Here is a 22,340-nt window from a genome sequence, read left to right as displayed (position 1 = left end):
GTCCATAGACACTGTTTGCTGCTGAAGTCCTGATGCAGAATAATATTTGATAAAAAAAAAGCTTTACATATAGATTTCATTCCTCTCTGCAGCCTTCGACACCGTCGACCACCCCCTTCTCCTCCACACCCTCCAGTCCTTTGGCCTCTCCGGCCCAGTCCTGTCCTGGTTCACCTCTTACCTTGCTGACCATTCCTTCTCCGTCACCACCTCTGGGTCTCTCTCCCCCCCGTCCACCCTTCCAGTAGGGGTCCCTCAGAGCTCTGTTTTGGGACCCTTACTCTACTCTTTATACACCTCTTCCCTAGGTGAACTCATCAGCTCCTTCGGCCTCAACTATCATCTCTACGCTGACGACACTCAACTTTACCTCTCCTCTCCTGTTCTCTCTCCCTCCCTCCTCTCTAGGGTGTCCACCTGCCTCTCTGCCATCTCCTCCTGGATGTCCTCTCGATTCCTCAAACTTAACCTCTCTATCACTGTCGACAACACCTCTATCTCCCCTGTCCCCCAACTTCGCTGCCTCGGGTTCATCCTCGACTCCTCTCTCTCCTTTGGCCCCCACATTCTCTCTCTTGCTAAATCCTGCCGCTTCCAGCTGCGTAACATCGCACGCATCCGGCCCTTCCTTTCCCAAGATGCCACTAAATGTCTTATTCACTCTCTGATCCTCTCCCACATAGACTACTGTAACCTCCTCCTTACTGGCCTCCCCCACTCTCACCTCGCTCCCCTTCGATCTGTACTTAACGCTGCTGCTAGGCTCATCTTCCTTTCTCGCCGCTCCTCTTCTGTCTCCCCCCTCTACCAATCCCTTCACTGGCTCCCCTTACCCTACAGAATCCTGTTCAAGCTCCTCACTCTTACATACAAGGCCCTCGCCAACTCCACAGCACCCTACATCTCCTCCCTCCTCTCTATTCATGCTCCATCCCGCCCTCTCCGATCGGCCAATGACCATCGCCTCTCTTCCCCCCTGATCACCTCCTCCCACACGCGTATCCAAGACTTCTCCCGCACTGCCCTCCTCCACTGGAACCAGCTCCCCCGCTCCATCAGAACTTCCCCTAATCTGTCCAGTTTCAAACGGTGTTTAAAAACTCACCTTTTTCTTAAAGCTTTCCAGTCTCCCACTTAACTTCCTACCTTTTCTTCTGACTCTTCCCCCTCATTCCCCTTCCCCTATCCTTATCCTCCGTTCCTCCTTCTCTCCCTCTCTCCCCTGTGTCTCTCTGTCAGTCTTCCCCTCCCCTTAGATTGTATGCTCCTTCGAGCAGGGTCTTCACTCCTCCTGTCTTCCACCACTTTTACTCTGCTCACCAGCTACCTAGCCTTACTCCTTGAGGACCCTCTTCCCCCATCCCCTCTCGCTTCCTCCTCTTCCCCTGGGGGTCTCCCTATAATCCGTGCCCTCCCTCCTTGGTGCCGTTGTTGGCTGACCTTCCCCCGCCCTTCTAGCTGTGCCTTGAGCTCACTGAGTTACTGTGATTATTGTTTACTGTTCTGTGCCATCTCTCCTCGTATTGTTATTTTGTTTGTCTCTGTACGGCGCCGCGGACACCTAGTGGCACCTTATAAATAAAAATTAATAATAATAATAATTCTGTTAAATAAAACATTTACTGTAAAAACTACTCACATTATGTCACTGCCCCTGTCACATGTAGCCCTGTCCTCACTAATACAGCACTCATCTCCTAACATATTATATGCTGCTGGGGTCCCTGCTCCTTCCACTATATAACTCTCAGTCTGTGACTTCCTTCTGCCTCCATTCCCCTCCTCACATCATGTCACTGCCCCTGTCACATGTAGCCCTGTCCTCACTAACACATCACTCATCTCCTGATATACTCTGTGCTGCTGGGGACCCTGCTCCTTCCACTATATAACTCTCAGTCTGTGACTTCCTGCTGCCTCCATTACATTTATCTAAATTTATCATTTTAATATTATGCATGGACTGTGTATTTCTCTTGGAAGGTGACCTACTGCGAAATGTGATTAAATTTCATTTTGACACAAACCTAAAACTTTATTGTACATATGGTTTTCCTATAAAGGGTTTTTTATCATGACCACCTCCCCTCTTTAAAAAAACATTAGTGTAGAAGCTTCTACTAAATCGATAGGCTGTCTGTAATGAATGTTGGTACCAGGCAAGAATATGTATGACTCCTCTGCGTGTAGAATACATACATGTCAGCTTTATCAGAGTTCTCATCTAACTTCCATATATCTCTAGGTAGAGTGCAGAATTAATTTTCAACTGCGTTCAGCGCCTCCTGCCCCTAGGAAATCAATAGGCTGGAGTCTCAGTAATAAGTAGTACAATCTTCAACAGCTCCCAATCCCATTTTGTGGTATAAAATGTGCAGCTTGTGTTCACCCTTCCCATGCGCCATTTGCGTTTCAATTTTGCCATATGCGGTTCACGCTAAGATTAGCATTTTTAAATGTTTTGATTTTTAAACACTGCTTAAATAATATTTGTAAATATTACAAAAAAAGTTAAATGTTTTTCATTGAAAACAGTGAACACTACACTAAAGTCCCGATGTCTCAGTACGCGTTTCGCCTTTCAAGCTTAAAAAAGTTAAAATGTATCAATTTAAACATGTTTGAGGTGTTTTTTCTTTGTGTGAACTGTTTCAAACATGCCTGAGCAGATGGTAAGTATATGTGAACATTTTTGAACAGACCGGAACATGGTCGAACCTGTTAGGCTTTATATATCTTGATGATTTTTTTGTATTTAAATCTATCTAAAATTCGAGAAATTCCATGAAATTTGCACATTTTTTAACCACTTCGACAAACTTGAGAAGCAATTTGCAGCAAGTTCAAGCAACTCAAATTTCTACAGTCTATAAATGGCACCAATTATGTGTAGATGGTATAAGAAAGACAGTTTTATTGTTATCTCTTTTAAGACAGCTATACTAGTAAAAAAAAGAAAAAAGTACAGGATTGCCTCAACATCCCTCAACCAGCCCCCCCACTGCCCCGAGAGACTCTTCTAAACATACAAAGCGGATTTTGAGTTACTGGGATTCATACCCAATGACATTAGTATGCTTTACATCAAGTAATTCCAGGAACTGTGAGGGATAAACCCTCACATCTTATGTCTTCCAGGAACACCACGAGCCAGGAATCTATAGTACAAAACAGCGTCGCAACTGCCGGATTCCATCTTATGAATTCTAATCTGTATAGAGTTAGCAGGACGAAGCTTCAAGACTTGAAACTGTATTTCTGTGACTACTTGTAACACAGATATGAGACGGAGACAGGTGTACTGAATGTATTCACTCAAAAGTCAGGTTCAGCCTACTAAGTGGCAGTAGACGGCAGTATTAGCTATTCAGTGATTATACAGTAACCTATTGATTCATTGATTTTAGCACATTTAGAAGTGACAAGCTCTTGAGGGCATATTTTTAAAGGGGCGAAAAGACCTCTTGCATGCGGAATTGGTTTTTTTTTGCAGGCGGTAAGTTTGTTTTGCATATCGAAGGTTACCTCCCCTATTGACGGTAAAATACCCGGGGCATTTAACATTTAACGCAGCGGTACCTTGTGCCTCTGCAAAACTTGCCCTGTTTTTGCTATCACGCTATGGTGATAATAGATGGAGTCATTTAAAAAAATGTTTTATTTGTTGAAATGTTTTAAACATCTTCGTTATTTAAAAAGCATGCATATATCAGGGGAGACTGGAAAAGCTACAGAATCGCTCATCTGTCCCTGCAAGATTTTCGTGATAAATTGCGACATTAGTCATCCTTATCACTCCCCATCTGGGCTGCATTGATAAGTTGGTCCCCAGAGGGAAAGACTGCTGGTAACAACTGCAACTTCCAAACAGCAAACTCTAAGGGACATATTTACTAAACTGCGGGTTTGAAAAAGTGGAGATGTTGCCTATAGCAACCAATCAATTTGTAGTTAGCCTTTATTTAGTACATTCTACTAAATGATAGCCACAATCTGATTGGTTGCTATAGGCAACATCTCCGCTTCTTCAAACCTGCAGTTTAGTAAATATTCCCCTAAGACTTTTGTGTTCCTATTGTTGTGTCCAGTTTTCCTATATTGTCCTGTCAGCAGCTACTATGCAACCTATTAAATTTCAATGACGAGCAAACCCCAAGTGTTTGTTACCAAAGAACTGCGTTGTGAGCAATATTATTTACTTACGTAACCTAATGATTTTCCGGCCATTTCTTAACTATCCTTGTTATTAAATTAAATTACGTGGCTAAGGCGACATTAGCAGCTAACAGCGGCGTTGTGATGCTATAAATTGGCTCCCTTGTTTGTAGTGTATAAGTCGGATCTCGGGAAGTGTAATGAGAATGTTGCCATTTCCCGAGCCCTAGACTATAATTGGTCACTGGGGGGGTCAGTGAGTGTTATAAAGAATTGCTAAGTCATTGATGTAAGATATGATTGATAGCTCTTGCAGCCCATTTATTGCAGGTATTTACTGAAATGAGTTTCAAGTTCATTATAAGATAAACCGCACACATGGTTCTAGAGATGGGACGGAAGCTTACGGTTTAAAGAGGGCATTTGAGTAAAGGGTGCAAATTAGTTTATTATTTTGCACATAAGTTAAATCCTGGCTGGTTTTTCATGTAGCACACAAATATCAACTTTAAATTTCAGTGAACAAATAAACTATCAAGTATTTGTGTGCTACATGAAAAAACAGCCAGTATTTAACTTATGTGCAAAATAATAAACTCATTTGCACCCCTTGCATTGTAACATGGTTTGTCCCGGAGAAAACTGAAGTAAGAAAATTTACTCAATTTCTTGCTTAACTTTCCTTAATGAATCAGGCCCTATATTATTCCCAAGCTCATTATTATAGTTTTAGTTGTTTAACTTTTTTACTCTATTCTGAGACAGCCTAGGGAAAAGTCTCTTCTTGACATATCTCCATGTTAGACGAACTCGTCTCTGCTAGCATATTCTGAGCACATCACATACCCATTGTCATACGTTATAAAGTAGAGTTGATATTGTTTCTGGGACTGAAGTGATCTTTTCTTTAGTGTTGCTGGAACTGTGAGTATGTTTGGGTTATATATTGTGTAGAGGAGCTTGTATTGTCTGCAGCTCTTTCCAGGTAGGTGTATGTATGTACCTAACGTTTATTCAAAATCACCACTAATGTATGAAGCGCTTAACAAAATTTAAGAAATATATATACAAGAAAACCATATACAATAAATGGTACTTTGCAGCATAAAAGAAATGCTCTCAATGACCTGACCTAAACAACTGAATTTCAAGCACTATGTTGTTAAAATATAAAAAATAACACTAAGAGAAATTTGTTTTCAAAGCAAAATTGCAGGTATCAAAACATGAGTATTGAAAATATTTTGCAAATATTCAGTTTGCAAAACCTCTAAATTAAAATATATATTTCACATCTTAAATACCTAAATTAAGCCAAATCGGTAAATAAATAAGAATGGAGTGACTACAATCACAAATCTCAAAAAAGCAACACACTTTATTTAATGCACTGTTCATCAAAAAATATAAACCATTTAAAAAACATATAAGGAAGGGTGACTCATATACATGTGGACTGTCAAATATATACGTATCATCCCTTATAAGGAGGAAACCGATTTCAAATATCCTTAGATAAATCACATCATAAATTGTATAACTTCTACAAATGTCATATATGCTGAAGTGTTAATGCATATAGTATGATAATATATCAAGGAACAATTAATGCCATCCTTACAGGGTAACTCTCTTAACTGATGCTGCCTAGTTAAAATCATTGGAAGCACAACTTGCTGAAATAATTTCTGGTTCTTGAAATAGGGGTTCTGCCTGAAATTGCTTGTTTAAAACTCATTAACATACTGTGGCGACCGTATGGCAAGGACTGTGTATCTGTATCTTTCTAAGGAGAAAGTTGGAAGTGAAGGGAGGGAAGGGAGCTTTGGTGACAGCTCGGTGTGGAGCTGCCAAAATGGCCAGTTGAAGATGGACAAGGGATTGGTACAGAGGAGAACTGGATTACGTTAGACAGGACCTCAGAAGAAAATCCACAGTGACTAGGTGAGAAAGGAACCTTAGTAATACAAGGACTATAGATGTAGGTGGGGCAGCACGGGGGCTAAGTGGTAAGCACTTCTGCCTTACAGCACTGGGGTCGTGAGTTTAATTCCTGACCATGGCTTTATCTGTGAGGAGTTTGTATGTTCTTCCCGTGTTGCGTGGGTTCCCTCCAGGTGCTCCGGTTTTCTCCCACAATCCAAAAGCATACTGGTAGGTTAATTGGCTGCTAACAAATTGACCCTAGTCTGTATGTGTGTTAGGGAATTTAGATTGTAAGCCCCCATGGGGTAGGGACTGATGTGAGTTCTCTGTACAGCACTGCGGAATTAGTGGCGCTATATAAATAAATGATGATGATGATGTCTAAGTGGGAAGTGGCCTATACATATCATTTTTTTAACATGCACACTAACTTTAAGCCTTGAAGTCTCTGCATCTTAGTATTTCCTAACTACACTCTGTGTGATATCACATGCTGTGACCACAACCAATCAAAAACCACTGACGGTATAACTTCTCTTATTCTAACTTATCCATTTCTAATTAAAGTCCAATTGCTATTCCAGCAGTCTCAGAGGACCCTGACTAATACAAGATTTGCTGAACAACGCTCAATTATTGATGGTTTTACAGTATGGCCTTTCACCACAAAGTGGGAGTTTTCTATTACATACTGTACATTATGAAAATAAAGGGATTATTTTTTTCCTAAGTTTTCTATGTAACTATCTGCCTTTGTTGTTCAATACCTCTTCAGTGTTTCAAGGTAAAGAGCTAGCATGTCAGTGGAAATAAATCGAGGTTACAGCATTAGTGCTGCATTTTGCAGAACATAGTGTGCAAAGGGCAAGGTCTGTGGAATATACGTTGCTTTCTGGACAATGAACATGTAATTGATAACACGGTCGGAAATGCGTTCGTGGGTAGTTTTAGAATGTGAATGTTGTGTTCATTGTATTCCAGGAACATAAACAGCTATGAATATGGGGCCAGAGCTACCATTAACCTCTTTCAAACATTAAAAAAAACGATGAGAAAAAAACACTATAAAGGTGAAAATATTAAAGTAGAACTTAAAAACATATTCGCCCAAATAGTAGAGCCACGTAACATTCTATTGGGTCTAGTCATTAGCACCGTGTGGTAACTATCACTATGCATCATGGTAAATCAAAGAGATACATAATAAATTACCGCCACAATTTACCATGCCGGACTGGCTCTTCCACCAAGCTGTTTTTGCTTCTTTAGCGTAACGCTGCCGGTTGATGGAGGCAGTGCTGTGCACTTTAACAGACAAGGGATGCAGCAAAGGCTCGATCCCATTGTAATAAAAAGCAATGCTATTCGCAGCTTACTGATTTGACTAGACCTGCTGTTCCCATAGAGGTCTATGGGAAGAGTTTGACTTTTCGAAGCTAGTACTCAAAACCTAATGCCATCTCGGTACGGTGTAACTTATCTTCTCAAATGGAGTGCAGTCCCACCGGAGACGATCTTCACTGGCTCCTCATCTCCTTAGCCTTGAGTTGACTTTACTACTAATGCTCGATGAAACATCTAGACAAGAGTTCCGTTGCAGAGAGGGATTTGCGTTGAAGATCTCCCGGCAGGTAAGCATTCTTAAACAGAGGCGGTACAATTTTCTGTACCGCTTCGATCAGCTACGACACAGATCCTAAAGTACCGCCGCACCATGCCCACCAATGTTAGATAGATCCCTATGCCTGGGATCCTTTGGTAAATGTACAAAGCGGATCATCCAATCCGCTCTCAACTGACAAACCTACACCGAGCCATTTGAATGTGTCCTCCTTGAGAAGTTCCGCGCTAGCAGGAGGGAGAATTTCATTGCAGGTGTAGTAATAGGCGATTTGGGTATCCAAAGGTGACTTATTGGCGTTAGGTCCTATTAGAACCCATACACAAACCAGAGCCCAGGGCTTTTTTCCGAACCACAAGAATTACTGAATCTATTAAATGTAGATCCTTATTGCGTCTGACTGTATCCATCTGTCGAATAACGGAACATTGCAGGAATTCCGCGTGATGATGTCTCTCTGCAGCAGACCCACAAGATGTAGCCGTCTGAAAGTCTCCTATACCTTCTGTGTGCCAGAATCGCACAGGATCTAAAACTAAGAGATAAGGCAGCAAAACAAGACAAGAGAATGAGAACAAACAACGGCAAAAAAAAAAAATAGAGGCATTCTACAGACAACAATAAGGACAAGCTAATATAGACATCCAGACGACAATGGGCAATAAACAATGAGGGGCGCACAAAATAATGGAAGGTGTGACACTGGAAAGACGTGAAAAAGGGGCACATAATGGAGGCACAGAACATGGAAGTAAGAGGGGAAAGATAATGGAGTGTTGACCACCTTGAGAAAGACACACAGTGGGGGAGGAATAAGGTAGGTGTGATGTATTGTTTTATATCTCCAGTTTATTTGTGTGTCGGGCATTATAAGGAGCTGGGATTGGCAGTAACACCCAGAGTGTTGAAGAGCGCTCTAGGTCTAGAGCTACACCTTGACTTCAGTGGACCCTGGCATGTGGCCCTTGAGGTTCTATTACTTAGGGAAGGAGAGGAAATGGTTTCATGGAGTCCATCTTTACTTCCCAACCACTGAATGTTACAAACCAATGGAGCGTTGGCCTCCTTGTCTACCGCGTGCTTCTTCTGAGAGTGTTGAAACTGCTAGTCCTCGCTGTCCATGACAGCTGGCGTTGCACCTGGAACCATTTCATTCACGTTCTGACACCCAGATCATAGCATTTAGCACTTGAAAACCACGTGCAGCTTTCTCACCTAGGGCCTGATTCATGTCTGAAGGCAATTTAGATGTAAGTGCTGTGTTTTAAAAGACCACCCAATTTATGTGTAGGTTCAAGATAAGTCTCGATTTCAATCTGGTTGTAAGTGCATTGGGCCTGATTCACAAAGGCACGTATCTGACGATTATGAGCGTATCGAAAGCGAAATCACTCTGCGCATGCCCAAAACCGGGACATACACCAGTCTTCTAACGCAAAGGACACTTACTATAGCCTATGATTTCGGGGACTGAATGGGGCGAGGAAGGGGCGTTTTGCCATAGTCAATGTACAGTAAGGGCGTGCTAAACTCAAGCGCACAGAGCACATTCGAATGAGCATGGGCATCTTGTATCTCTTGCTTCAGCTAAAGGGCTAGTCTAAGTCCTGATCACTAGTGATGACAGTCTTGTATGCATGCTATAACATGTGTTTTGTCTTTTGTGAGCTAACAGCAATGTACAGTGTTGGTGTTACCTGGTACAACTTATGTACTTTTCTTCCTATGCCTATAAAGAGGGACTCCGCCGGTGGTTCTCTTTATGATACAATGGGAATCCGCCGGCGGTTCTCTTTATGATACAATGGGAATCCGCCGGCGGTTCTCTTTCCTATTTCTCCTAAATGCTTCTGTCTCTGCTGCCACAATCAGTACTCTACCTGCCCCATAGCTAACATTCACCTGCAATGTTTCGTCCCCTGTATGTTCCGCTATCTATCCCTTTCATTTTCCTGACTAAAATTTCCTTCTATCAAAGCTTACAGCAGCTATTCTACTTTACTCTGTTACCTCTCACTTTCCGTCATGCTCTGGTTACTTTCCATTATCCCTCCTATTTACTGAGGTTACTAGTAGTCTTGCTGTCTTCAGGTTTTGCTGTTTACCTGTCCCCCGTTCTCTGCGTCATCCTCTTCTCTCTATCTGGTTTTGTCTATGGAGGTTTCTCTTTGTTTCTGTTTTAATTATTTTGTTTAGTTAAGTATGATTTTCTAATGTATCTCTGTATTTTACTTTACTTTATATTTCTTCTGCTAATCCTGTCTTCACTCACCTTTTTCTGAGTGTGCATAGCATCACTCATTCAGTGTTTTTAACGCCCAAATGTCGTCCCCACACAGAGCGACGGTCGCTGCCAAGGAGGACAAGCAGCCATCAATTTCCAACATGTAAAGTTTCTCTCTCTCTCTCTTTCCGCCCTCTTTCTGTGTTCCTCAGCTAAACCCATACCTCTTTGCGGGGGTCCCTGGAGAAGACCAGAGGCACGTTAGACTCTACACCTGCCAACACCAGCAGGTACATTCCAGTCTTATACTAGTTGTGACATGGTCATTACTTGGTTTCTTGACTATTCTTCTGGTTACTCAAAGTGTAACCCAAAGTGTTGGATAAAAGGACAAGAACTGGTGGCGTGCAAGGGGCATAGTCACCCACAATCCTTAGGGCAACAAAACCACCTCTAAACACATCTTACCCTGATATAAGTTATGTCTTTCTGTATGTCATATAACAAGCAACGGCTAAGCAAAAAAAATCTGCCCAAACGTTAAGTTATTCTGCTGTGCAGTTTGTGAATCTGAACAATTCGATATCTGGATCTTGCAGAAAAATTCAGCTCAAAGATTTTTCAGCGCATAAAATATCCAACGCTTTGAATGTCATGTTATATTCGCTATTGTCGCGCAGTTCTGGATAAGAGATACTAATGATCTCGCCTGGTCGTATCATCCAGAGGGGCTCACATGACAATGCTCGTGGCAAGGAAACACCGACCCCTTCAATTTCAGATTATTTCCTGGCAGAGAATCATCCCTGAGAGCTTGGGTCTAACTGCGCTGATCTGACACTCCATAAATGTTATAAACGTTCTCAGAGCTAATTACAAACAATGCTAGAAAAATTCAAATTTGCATGTAAATTGTTAGAAAAGAGAGCGAGAATTAACATCCGAAGCCTGAATTAAATGCAATCATCCAGGTTCTGGAAATGTACATTTCCAGGTGTCGTCTCTGCACAATTCATCACATTAGAAATGTAGGAAATGATAAATGGGACCATGGACCGTGTGAGACAGGGAGGACAGCTACTGTCACAGGACAGGTGTTTGGGTGCGCTAAAGGTTTACGGATGAGCTAAACTGCAAAACACCATCTATAATAATAATATTCTGTGCTGTCGTATCTGCTTGCACACCAAAGGTCTTCCCTTGGAGGTCGGGGGTACAATAGAGGTGAATATGCCTGTAAGGAATTATTTACGGGAACAGGGCCCTTTTGAACTGTGAATGTTCTTGTGGTGATGATCAAGTAGAATATGATCTGTAAATGAGCATTGGAATAGGACAACGTTCTGCAAATGCTCATCGGAACAGGACAACGTTCTGCAAATTCTCATCGGAACAGTACAACGTTCCGCAAATGCTTATCGGAACAGAACAACGTTCCGCAAATGCTTATCGGAACAGGACAACGTTACGCAAATGCTTATACGAACAGGAAAACGTTCGGCAAACGCTGATTGGAACAGGACAATGTTCTGAAAATGCTTATCGGAACAGGGCAATGTTCCGCAAATGCTTATCGGAACAGAACAACGTTCCGCAAATGCTTATCGGAACAGAACAACGTTCCGCAAATGCTTATCGGAACAGGACAACGTTCGGCAAACGCTGATCGGAACAGGACAATGTTCTGAAAATGCTGATGCAAACAGGACAACATTCTGCAGATGCTTATTGAAATAGCACAACACTCTGCAAATGCTCATTGGAATAGGAAAATGTTCTGCATATCTTTGCGACGTTTGGTAAACTAATAATTAAAATAAAAGCACTGCAATATGAATATATGTAAAGTCATTCTAGAAAAACTCTTTAGAAATGTGTATTAAGATATAAGATAAGGTGTAAAATATTGTATTTCCGCTGGGAAACAGTATTTTGCGATTCTCTTTGTAATTAGAAACTTACAAGAGCTTCTTCATTTTTTTACTCTTCAGGATCATAGTACCATTTAAAGGTTCCGCAGGATCCCTCAATTGGCTGAAGCCCCCCAAGGCAGCCCCCTTTATATGTTGGAAAATAGGAATATGTGAGAAAAGTGATTTATGGCCCTTTGGCTCTTACAAAATGTAATATGTCTATATTTAGATTACCTAAACTGTAGGGGGTAGATTTATCCAACCTTCTAAAAAGTAAAAGAGGAGGTCTTGCCTACAGCAACCAATCAGATTCTAGCTATCATGTATCTAGTACATTCTAGAACATATTAGCTAGAATCTGATTGGTTGCTATGGGCAACAACTTCACTCTTCCTTTTTAGAATGTTTAGTAAATCCCTGAGTGTTTTACTTATGTGTCACAGAATCATGAGCAAACGTAAAATACTGCCATAATCTACAGTACTTATATTGCAATGTTGTTTGTAATATTGAAAAGTAATAATAATATCCTGGAAAACATGTCCCCGTTGACATCTGTCCATCTGTGCTCTTCATGCACAAGGCCGGTTTTGAAGACAAGGGGCCTGATTCATTAGTGATCTTATCTGTCGTTTTTTGCTTATCTTAAGCAAATCCACTCTGTTCATGCCCAGAAAAGGGAGATAAGAAGCAAAATCCACTGTGTAAGTGAAGAATTTCTTAAGTTAAGATGAAAATCCATCTTAACTTCACTCTTATCTCCCTGTTTCTTCTTAAAATAAGCATCTTAACTTTTGCACAAGATATGATTACTAATGAATCAGGCCCAAGGCCTTGCCATGGATGTCTGGCATTGCTGGGCCCCTCTCACCTATGGGGCCTGAAGGGGCCACACGACCATTGAGTGCACTCCACCTCCAAACGCAATGGTTTTGTCGCTTCTGATTGGTCCACCCAGCTCAATTCAAGGTGCAAACTAAAAGTGCCCCTGGTGTGCAGAGACGCACTATGCAAACGTGTGAGCATCACCTCGAAAACCACCCTCTGACCACTTTAGTACAAGCCCTTTTTATTATAATTAATCATTTAGATTTTGTCTGACATTGATGCTCAGTTTAGCCTAATTTATTTAAATCAACCATTTTGCCACATAAAGTAAACACCTTTCATGGCTATTTATAAAACCCTAAAAGGCCAGTTTGTGAACACAAAACTACCGTAAAAAAAAACAACATAAATCATAATTGCAATCAGTGAAACTAAAGAGCAAAATCAAAATGCACAGGAAATAAAACAGCGAATCAACTGAAACAAACTTTGTTTACATCTAGTATGAGAGTGAAACACCTTTTGTTGGAGTTTCAAGCAAAACGGAAATTTCACGCCAAAAGTAAACTTGTGGCACCCCCACGCCGGGGAACATGTACAGAGTAGAAAGAGGACCCTGTTAGTATCGGAACTGAGTGTCTTGAGTGAGAGCTGATGCAGCCAACCCTACATATGTAACCCTAGACATAGGCCGGCCTTCAGGTAAAATTTTATAAGGACTTATTTAAACCAATACAGTGGAAAACGCTCGCCCTTTAAACTCAATTTCTAAGGTTGAATTCAAAGTTTGCAGCTCACAGATAAAAATGTTTTCCCTGCTGGAGTTTAGGTGGGTATATTTGCTAGGATGGAGGTACAGAGTGAGACATTGATAACCCCTTCTCTCTCCAGCACAAGTTGTTACACAGTACCATCATTCATTTATGTCTCTTCCACTAAGAACCATCGCATTAGAGGTGACCTGCAAATCTTCTCCAGCACCTAATCCCCCAGATCCTTGTTATGACCTTCAGCAAGGCATTGCAACTACTTAAATGTGACTTGTGCCCTCCTTACTAAATCATTACTAAATCTCTGACTACACAGAGATTTAGCGAGACCCCTTACTTCTGGGGTAGGGTGGGTCCCTGCCACATCTGAAAGCCCCTGTGTTTGGCAGGAGAGGTCCAAACTAAATAGACATAATATATATTTTGCACTCATTTTGACCGGTGAAACAAAGAGGAGTGTAAAAGATGATTCCAAGTAAAGAGAACTACGCCAAAGCGATAGAAATAGGCAAAATAGTTGAAAATGTAATTAGTAGCTGATAAACATTAATAAAATCATGTCAGAGTATGCATACAAGATAGAGAAATATGAAATATGTCAGCCCTTTATAAAGAATAGACAATAATAATAATGAGAATTGACAAGAAACCAGCGATATGAATTAGACACTTCAGGAACGAGATTTGTTAGGCACCTAATCAATCGATCGGCTGCAATGACGTATAAATATTAGCTCAGCCCAATAAAAATGGCCGCCTGCACCAGGTACCCTTCAAACTTTTCTACAAGAAAGTATTTTTGGATTCATTTACAGTCTTCTCGTCTAATTTACACATATCCCTGGAGAAAGGGTCCTCGGTGGATGAATGCAAAGAAGTTCAACTGCACCTCTAGAATTCTATTGCAATGACCCTTCATTCCGCATCATGTGACCTTGTCCATTGTCGAAGAAGCCGGCATCGTTTTCTGCACTTTGAACAGAGTACAATCTGCCCAGCGCGGGCTTCATTCTGATTCCGAAAGGTACCCAGAGCAAGCCGCTAGCTGAAATTAGCTCTGAATAATATTTATGAAAGACATTTACAATGAATTTTAATCTGCCCCATTAGTTGACTTGCGAATGTTCCCAGAGATGAGGCTGAGAGGGGTTTGGAATATTAAGTTCTTAAAGGTTACGAGGGACGTTTCATTTGGTACGCTGTTATCCCAACTAATTGGATTCCTAATCACCTGGAGGTTACGATCTCCGTGCAGGTGCCTGGATTAAGAATCATCGCCCAATTAGCCAAGCATCATCTTCCCCACCTCGGCAGCTTGAAATTTGCTTGATTGTCCCTAACGCCCGAGTCGAGAACTCGATGGCCAACAAAATCTCAGCTACAAAACGCAAACAATGCAACAACATTTCTACCAGCACATTTAATAACCGCAGGCAACATTTTAAAAGTCATCCCCTGCTGCCTTTACATTTTAGAGGATTATATTTCAGTCACTGCTTCTTCTTTTTTTTTTTTTTTTAAAGAGTGATTTTTAAAATGTTTCACAGCTACTTCAATCCTGGCTTCATGTTGTAAAACTGTGGGAGGCTATAGTGATGGGGACACAGTTCTGTCTGTTTTCGGATAACTGCAGGAAAAAGAATCTTAGGCTTGTCCTTGTTATTAGCCCATTACAGCAGTCAGTGTGCACGAAACCCAGCGTACGGGTGTCTGAGAGCACACAAAATGTTCCAGTGTATGAAAATGCAGAGCTGAAGAGAGGAACATTTTCGGTGGCTGTGCTTTGAGGCACGCTCTTAGCATTATTTGACAGTAACTATCTCCTGCAGGCTGAAAGCTAAGTGCTCGGACAACAAAAATGATTCCATCTAGCGCCTGTAGGAAAATATGGATTAGGAAGAACGCTTGAAATCTATGAATGGTACTGTGAGCTGTAATCATTTTGTTCCATTCTCTAAAGCTGCCTCTGTCAGCTGTCGTGCATCAATTTGTAGGTATACAACAGGCCTGTGATCCAGAGTGAGAGGCTCTTACCGGCCGGACTGTGGGACTCAGGAGCCAATTATGAAAATGTGCTGATAATGATTATTTATTTTTTTAACGCTTACTGCCGTGTTAGAAAAAATATTTTGTTGACGGAATTAATTCAATAAATCTTGACGATATTTAGCTGCCGCGGCAATACTGGCCTGGAGCAGTGAGGGTTGACCTACTGCTTGGCCAGTGGCTGCCGATATGTGCATGCCGGAATTGGCTTGCTCGTGCACAGTGAAACTGAAAGCTCAGATTTACTTTGTCCTGTCACCTAGGCCGCTTTTTATTGCTCACTGCATTTTTTTCAGGGCCGTCTTTCAGACTGGGCACGATAGGCAGGTGCCCGGGGGCCCCGGGGCAAGGGGGCCCAAGGCAGGACTCTCAATGAAAATAAATAATCCTGTACAAAAACAAAACAAAACAAAAAACTTACCTTTTGCCATCACCTGACCGTTCAGGTCAAGTGGTCAGGTCAGGTGGCGATCCGGCTCCCTCCCTGGTCCCCTCTTCCGTGCTGCGCTCACAGTGAATGTTGGGCGTGATGACGAAGAGCCCTCTACTACAATGCTCTCCCCCCATAGGAGCACAGCTGCAAATGTACACATACGGTAATGTACGCCAGTATGAGCTGTTTGTGAATGAACTGTATGTGCCTGAGCTGGCGCACATTATTATATGTGTAATTGCCTTTTTGGAACGTATTAAAATGCGGTATATAGCAGTGCCCACAGACATCTATAGGGACTGCTCTGGATGTAAAAAAAAATGCAACGCAGCAGATATCTAAGATATCTGTTAACGAATTTGCACACTTCTTAAATGTGCGTCAGTTCCCTGAAAACAGCCGTTTCCGGGAGAATTTAATGAAAAAAACAATAATAAATCGGCCTCCATGGGTGGAACGGAGCACGGCGAATGATGCTCTTTTCTCGTTGGAAACGCGTGGAAAGGATTCACGTGATGCCAATCTTAGTCCGTAGAACAGCGAACATCTGCAGCTAGTTTAAGTGACATCAATAGCAGGAAATGAGAAAGAAAGACTGGGGGAATTGAGTTTAATAAGGGACTTTTTGCAAATACATTATAATAAGCTGTCGAAGTCAGCAAATTGGATAAAGTAATTTCAATTAATATCGAGCAAACTTGGTTGTCTTTGTCTGAAATTATGCGTAGAGCACGCTACGGCGTGGAAGGGCATATCCAGCCGCAACACGTGGCAATAACAAGGTTTTACACTTTTACTCACATTTACACGAACACACACACTTGTAAATAGTACACATTAATTGTAATTGCAACACATAGTTATTTATGTCGAAATATAGTAGTATTTATGTTTAGTAAGATAAGATATATGCATTTAAGTGAAACCCAAGGTTCAGGTTGCAGGAACTGTGTCATGTTTAGTATCATTTTAATCTCCTATTCATCAGCAATTGTCCGGTTCATTCGCCGAAGAGATCGCATATTGCATAATCTAGTTAGTGATGTTAGGGAATAAATGTTTAAAGTGATACTGACTTTAAAATGCTAATAGACTAGTTGAAACTGGAGTCTTGGCAGGAAAGTCGGAGCACATCCCCTGGAGAGATGACCCCCACCTTTGGATATTTTGGTTTGAACTGGCCTATGACCTGCAGTTCCCTGGACCTTCCTGAAGCCTGGACCAATAGAAGCAAGCCACATCATTTGCATTGTTTTACCCTATTTCTGACTGCATATAAGCAGGAACTTTGGGCTTAGTGACCAGTCTTCTTTGACCACAGCCTTCAGACCTGAATGACTGTTCACTGGATCCAGAGCGCCTGCGAAAAGTAACGGCTGTACTTATTATTATTTCGCTTGAATTATTCTGCTACTTTTGGATAATAAATTACTTTGTGCTTTTGATACACAAATCGAGATTCGACAATCGTTATTGGATAGCGACAAAACGTGCATAACAAAGCTTATATTGCAAAATAAGATTTTACTCAAGCTGCTTTGTTAACATTGCATTTTTCACTAATAACCTTAATGGTTTGGCGATCGGAATGTATACATAGTACAGTCATGGCCAAAAGTTTTGAGAGTGACAAAAATATTATTTTTCACAAAGTCTGCTGCCTCAGTTTCTATGATCGCAAATTGCATATATACCTCAGAATGTCATGAAGAGTGATCAGATGAATTGCAATTAATTTTAAAGTCCCTCTTTGCCATGACAATGAACTTTATCTCAAAAACAACATTTCCCCTGCATTTCAGCCCTGCCACAAAAGGACCAGCTGACATCAGATCAGTGATTCTCTGGTTAACACAGGTGAGAGTGTTGACGAGGACAAGGCTGGATATCACTCTGTCATGCTGATTGAGTTAGAATAACAGACTGGAATCTTTAAAAGGAGAGTGGTGCTTGAAATCATTGTTCATCCTCTGTTAACCATGGTTATCTGCATGCACAGTGAGGATGGCCTGGTGTCAAGAAGGCCAGCAAAGAAGCCACTTCTCTCCAGGAAAAACAGACCGGACAGACCGATATTCTGGAAAAGGTACAGGGATTGGACTGCTGAGGATTATGGTAAAATCATTTTCTCTGATAAATCCCCTTTCAGATTGTTTGGGGCATCTGGAAAAACACTTGTCCGGAGAAGGAAAGGTGACCGCTACTATCAGTCCTGTGTCATGTCAACAGTAAAACATCCTGAGACCATTCATGTGTGGGGTTGCTTCTCAGCCAAGGGAGTGGGCTCACTCACAATTTTGCCTAAGAACACAGCCATGAATAAAGAATGGTACCAAAACATCCTCCAAGAGCATCTCTTCACGACCATGAACAGTTTGGTGAAGAACAATGTCTTTTCCAGCATGATGGAGCACCTTGCCATAAGGCCAAAGTGATAATTAAGTGGCTCAAAGATCAAAACATCGACATTTTGGGTCTATGGCCAGGAAACTCCCCAGCCCTTAATCCCATTGAGAACTTGTGGTCAATCCGCAAGAGGCGGGTGGACAAACAAAAACCCAAAAATTCTGACAAACTCCAAGCATTGATTAGCAAAGAATGGGCGGCCATCAGTCAGTATGTGGCCCAGAAGCTGATTGACAGCATGCCAGGGCGAATTACAAAGGTCTTTAAAAATTATTGTCAACACTGCAATTATTGACTCTTTGTCATGACTGTATATTGCAAAACCTATAACGGTCTATCTATCAAAGGGCTAGAAACCCTGCTGTCTGTGGAAACGGGAGATTTTTTTAACGCATAGGAATTACGCCAAACGATAACTGCGGAAGCAGAAGCCTATTTATCAAGTATCGCTGCAGTACTTGTACCACCGTTCTGTTAACAGCGTGACCGTTAAAGCTTTACAATTTCAAAATGAATTGGGTTCTTATATTATTATTATATCGAACATTTTTGTTTTATAGCTAAAAGTTTATTTTTGTTTTACATGTTAGATTTTACTTGATATTTTATTTTGGGTGATAAAATGATGGTAAATTGTGGTGATAAGTATTTTTTTGCTGCCATGATAAGCAGTGATACAAAATAATACTTTTGCCGCAACAAGGATGATAAAGATAGACAGATCGGATAGTGTTGGACAGGGGTGAATATTAGGTTTTAGTCTCTCGTCTCCAGAGATGCCAGACTGATTGTTTATGCTGTGTGGACCTCGTCTGGAGGGTGTTGCTGTTATGCAGAAAAGACGATAGAAGTGTAACCACCAAACCGCTTGTCAATCACGGCACAGAATGCCCTTTCACACTCTTTCCGGCTTATAGCTTTCAAGTTGTTCCTTTATGTTCAGTAACCTTCTTCTCCCTAAAGGAATATGAAGACGTATCATTGAGGAACTCTGTAACAGAGAAAAATATAGATGTCTCTATTGCTGCGTTCTAGAAACAGCTGTTGTCTGTTTTTAATTAATATCTGGCAATAACATAAATACAGAGATTGATGTATAAACCGAAATTAAACAACATTGCCATAATATGGCACTAAAAATATTATCTCTAACTAAAACGTACTTAATATGTGTTGGTGTCAGTGACTGTGAAGTTAATATAAATAAAATCTCTAAAATAAATTATTTTAGCTTTTTATTAGGGCTGTGCCAATAATAAGGCGACATGAGGCAGCTGTCTCAGGCCGCAGGTTTTTGGGGGACAAGGAAATAAAGGGAATTACTATAAGATGCCATATTTATTGATGGAAAAACTTAAATTATCGAGTATGGATTGTTTTGGTAGATGTAATATGGCCCAAAAATGACAATAATTTTTCCTTTAAAGTGAACAAATATACAGTCAGGTCCATAAATATTGGGACATCGACACAATTCTCATATTTTGGGCTCTATACACCACCGCAATGGATTTGAAATGAAACTAACAAGATGCGCTTTAACTGCAGACTTTCAGCTTTAATTTGAGGGCATTTACATCCAAATCAGGTGAACGGTGTAGGAATTACAGCGGTTTCTATACGTGCCTCCCACGTTTTAAGGGACCAAACGTAATGGGACAATCAACTCAAAAGCTATTTCATGGACATGTGTGGGCTATTCCCTCGTTATTTCATCATCAGTTAAGCTGGTACAAGGTTTGGAGTTGATTCTAGATGTGACATTTGCATTTGGAATCTATTGCTGTCGACTCTCAATATGAGATCCAAAGAGCTGTCACTATCAGTGAAGCAAGCCATCATTAGGCTGGAAAATCAAAACAAACCAATCAGAGAGATAGCAAAAACATTAGGTGTGGCCAAATCAACTGTTTGGAACATTCTTAAAAAGAAAGAATGCACCCGAGAGCTCAGCAACAGCAAAAGACTCTGTGCTGCTGGGGGCCCTGCTCCTTCCACTATATAACTCTCAGTCTGTGACTTCCTGCTGCCTCCATTCCCCTCCTCACATCATGTCACTGCCCCTGTCACATGCAGCCCTGTCCTCACTAACACATCACTCATCCCCTGATATACTCTGTGCTGCTGGGGACTCTGCTCCTTCCACTTTATAACTCTCAGTCTGTGGCTTCCTGCTGCCTCCATTCCCCTCCTCACATTATGTCTCTGCCCCTGTCACATGCAGCCCTGTCCTCACTAACACATCACTCATCTCCTGATATACTCTGTGCTGCTGGGGGCCCTGCTCCTTCCACTATATAACTCTCAGTCTGTGACTTCCTGCTGCCTCCATTCCCCTCCTCACATCATGTCACTGCCCCTGTCACATGCAGCCCTGTCCTCACTAACACATCACTCATCTCCTGATATACTCTGTGCTGCTGGGGACTCTGCTCCTTCCACTTTATAACTCTCAGTCTGTGGCTTCCTGCTGCCTCCATTCCCCTCCTCACATTATGTCTCTGCCCCTGTCACATGCAGCCCTGTCCTCACTAATATAATCACAATGCCTGTTTCCAAATCAGCTCATCTCCTGCTTCAGTGAACATTCCAAATATTTGATTGGCTACAGGTTCTTTTATCCATGCCCACTTCAAAATTGTGGGCACACGGGACAAGCAGGAGATGCTTATTGATAACAAGCTGTTCTGATCCTAGTCAATTGCACCTTAAAAACTTGCACTTGTTGTGGAGTCCTAAAAAAGTTAATTAAGTCAAAAGTACCATCCATTGTATTAACCATAAATCAGTACATCATATGCAGATTTAAATTGTTCCAATGCTGTTTTTTTCTATCAAGTATAGTAATTCATATTTGTGATTGAATTGAAGAAAACAAATTGTAGTAGACAGCAAGGGGTACATACAGACATCAATAAAAAAAAAGTTAAACAGGGTTTTACAAACCAGTGACCAGGATTTTGTGCAAAACCTAAAGCATCTTTTATATAATTGCCCCCGGCACGCTGCTGTCCTCTTCAGTTGTCTTTACTGATTTATACCTGTAGTAATGAACTTAGATGACCATTGGACACTGCACTAAGACATCTTTCATCTCTATTCTCAGCCTTCTCAGTACTTTTCAGCATCAGTTACCGTCACACAACCTATAAGGAGAAGTCCTTAGCAGCGTTGTAACTCTGTCACGGCAGGGGAACTGGCTATAAGCAGCCCATCAATCTTTATTTCAAATATTCAAATCTTACAAAGACCTGTTGAAAACTATCTGTAATCACTGGGATGAAGACCGTTTGATTCTATGCTTTGTAATTGGTTAAGTACGTTGGAGATGTGAGAGACATGAGTGACTTACATATAGAGCTTCGGTGTTAGGAACCCCTCCAGCCGGCACAACACAGCCCAGAGTCTACTCCGTCAGTCAGGTGTTCACTGGAGCCCCTGATAGTGGGGACAGACTGGGCCGCAGACTGACAGAGGGTCGTGAAGTGTGTACCGGCTGGGGAGAACCCAGGCAAGCGTAGTGGGGTCCAAGCAGAGGTCAGGGGTCACGAGCAGACAGGGAGTACGGTATTCAAGCCAGAGGTCAGGGGTCACAAGAAGCACAAGCAAAGTCCAAATCCAAGCCAAGGGTCATACACGAGAAATCAGCAGCGAGTCCAAAAAACAGGAACAAGGCAGGGAGCAGGTTAAGCTGACTGGACACAGGAACTATAACCGGCAGTGAGGCTGCAGACCTCACTGCCTTAAGTACTGAAGACCACCAATCAGAGCCTAGCTCTGAATCAAGCACAGCCCCTGTAGATTAATCAGCCCACAGGCTGGCCTGTCACACATGCGCCCAGCTACTCAGCCTGCCGGAGCGCCTACAGCCTATTTTCGGGGTCTGGCCATTGCCCTGGAAACGGACGGCCCGAAATACCGGAAGTGACGTCATGGTGACGGCCGGGACGTCGGAGAGAGGTAAAGTGTGTCGCGGCGGTGCCCGCGGCCGCCGCGACTGTCTAACATTCGGGTGATG

Source organism: Mixophyes fleayi, chromosome 11, assembly GCF_038048845.1.
Source record: "Mixophyes fleayi isolate aMixFle1 chromosome 11, aMixFle1.hap1, whole genome shotgun sequence".
Classification (NCBI taxonomy): Eukaryota; Metazoa; Chordata; class Amphibia; order Anura; family Limnodynastidae; genus Mixophyes; species Mixophyes fleayi.
The sequence above is the reverse complement of the archived record's forward strand: the minus strand, read 5'-3'. Positions refer to the sequence as shown.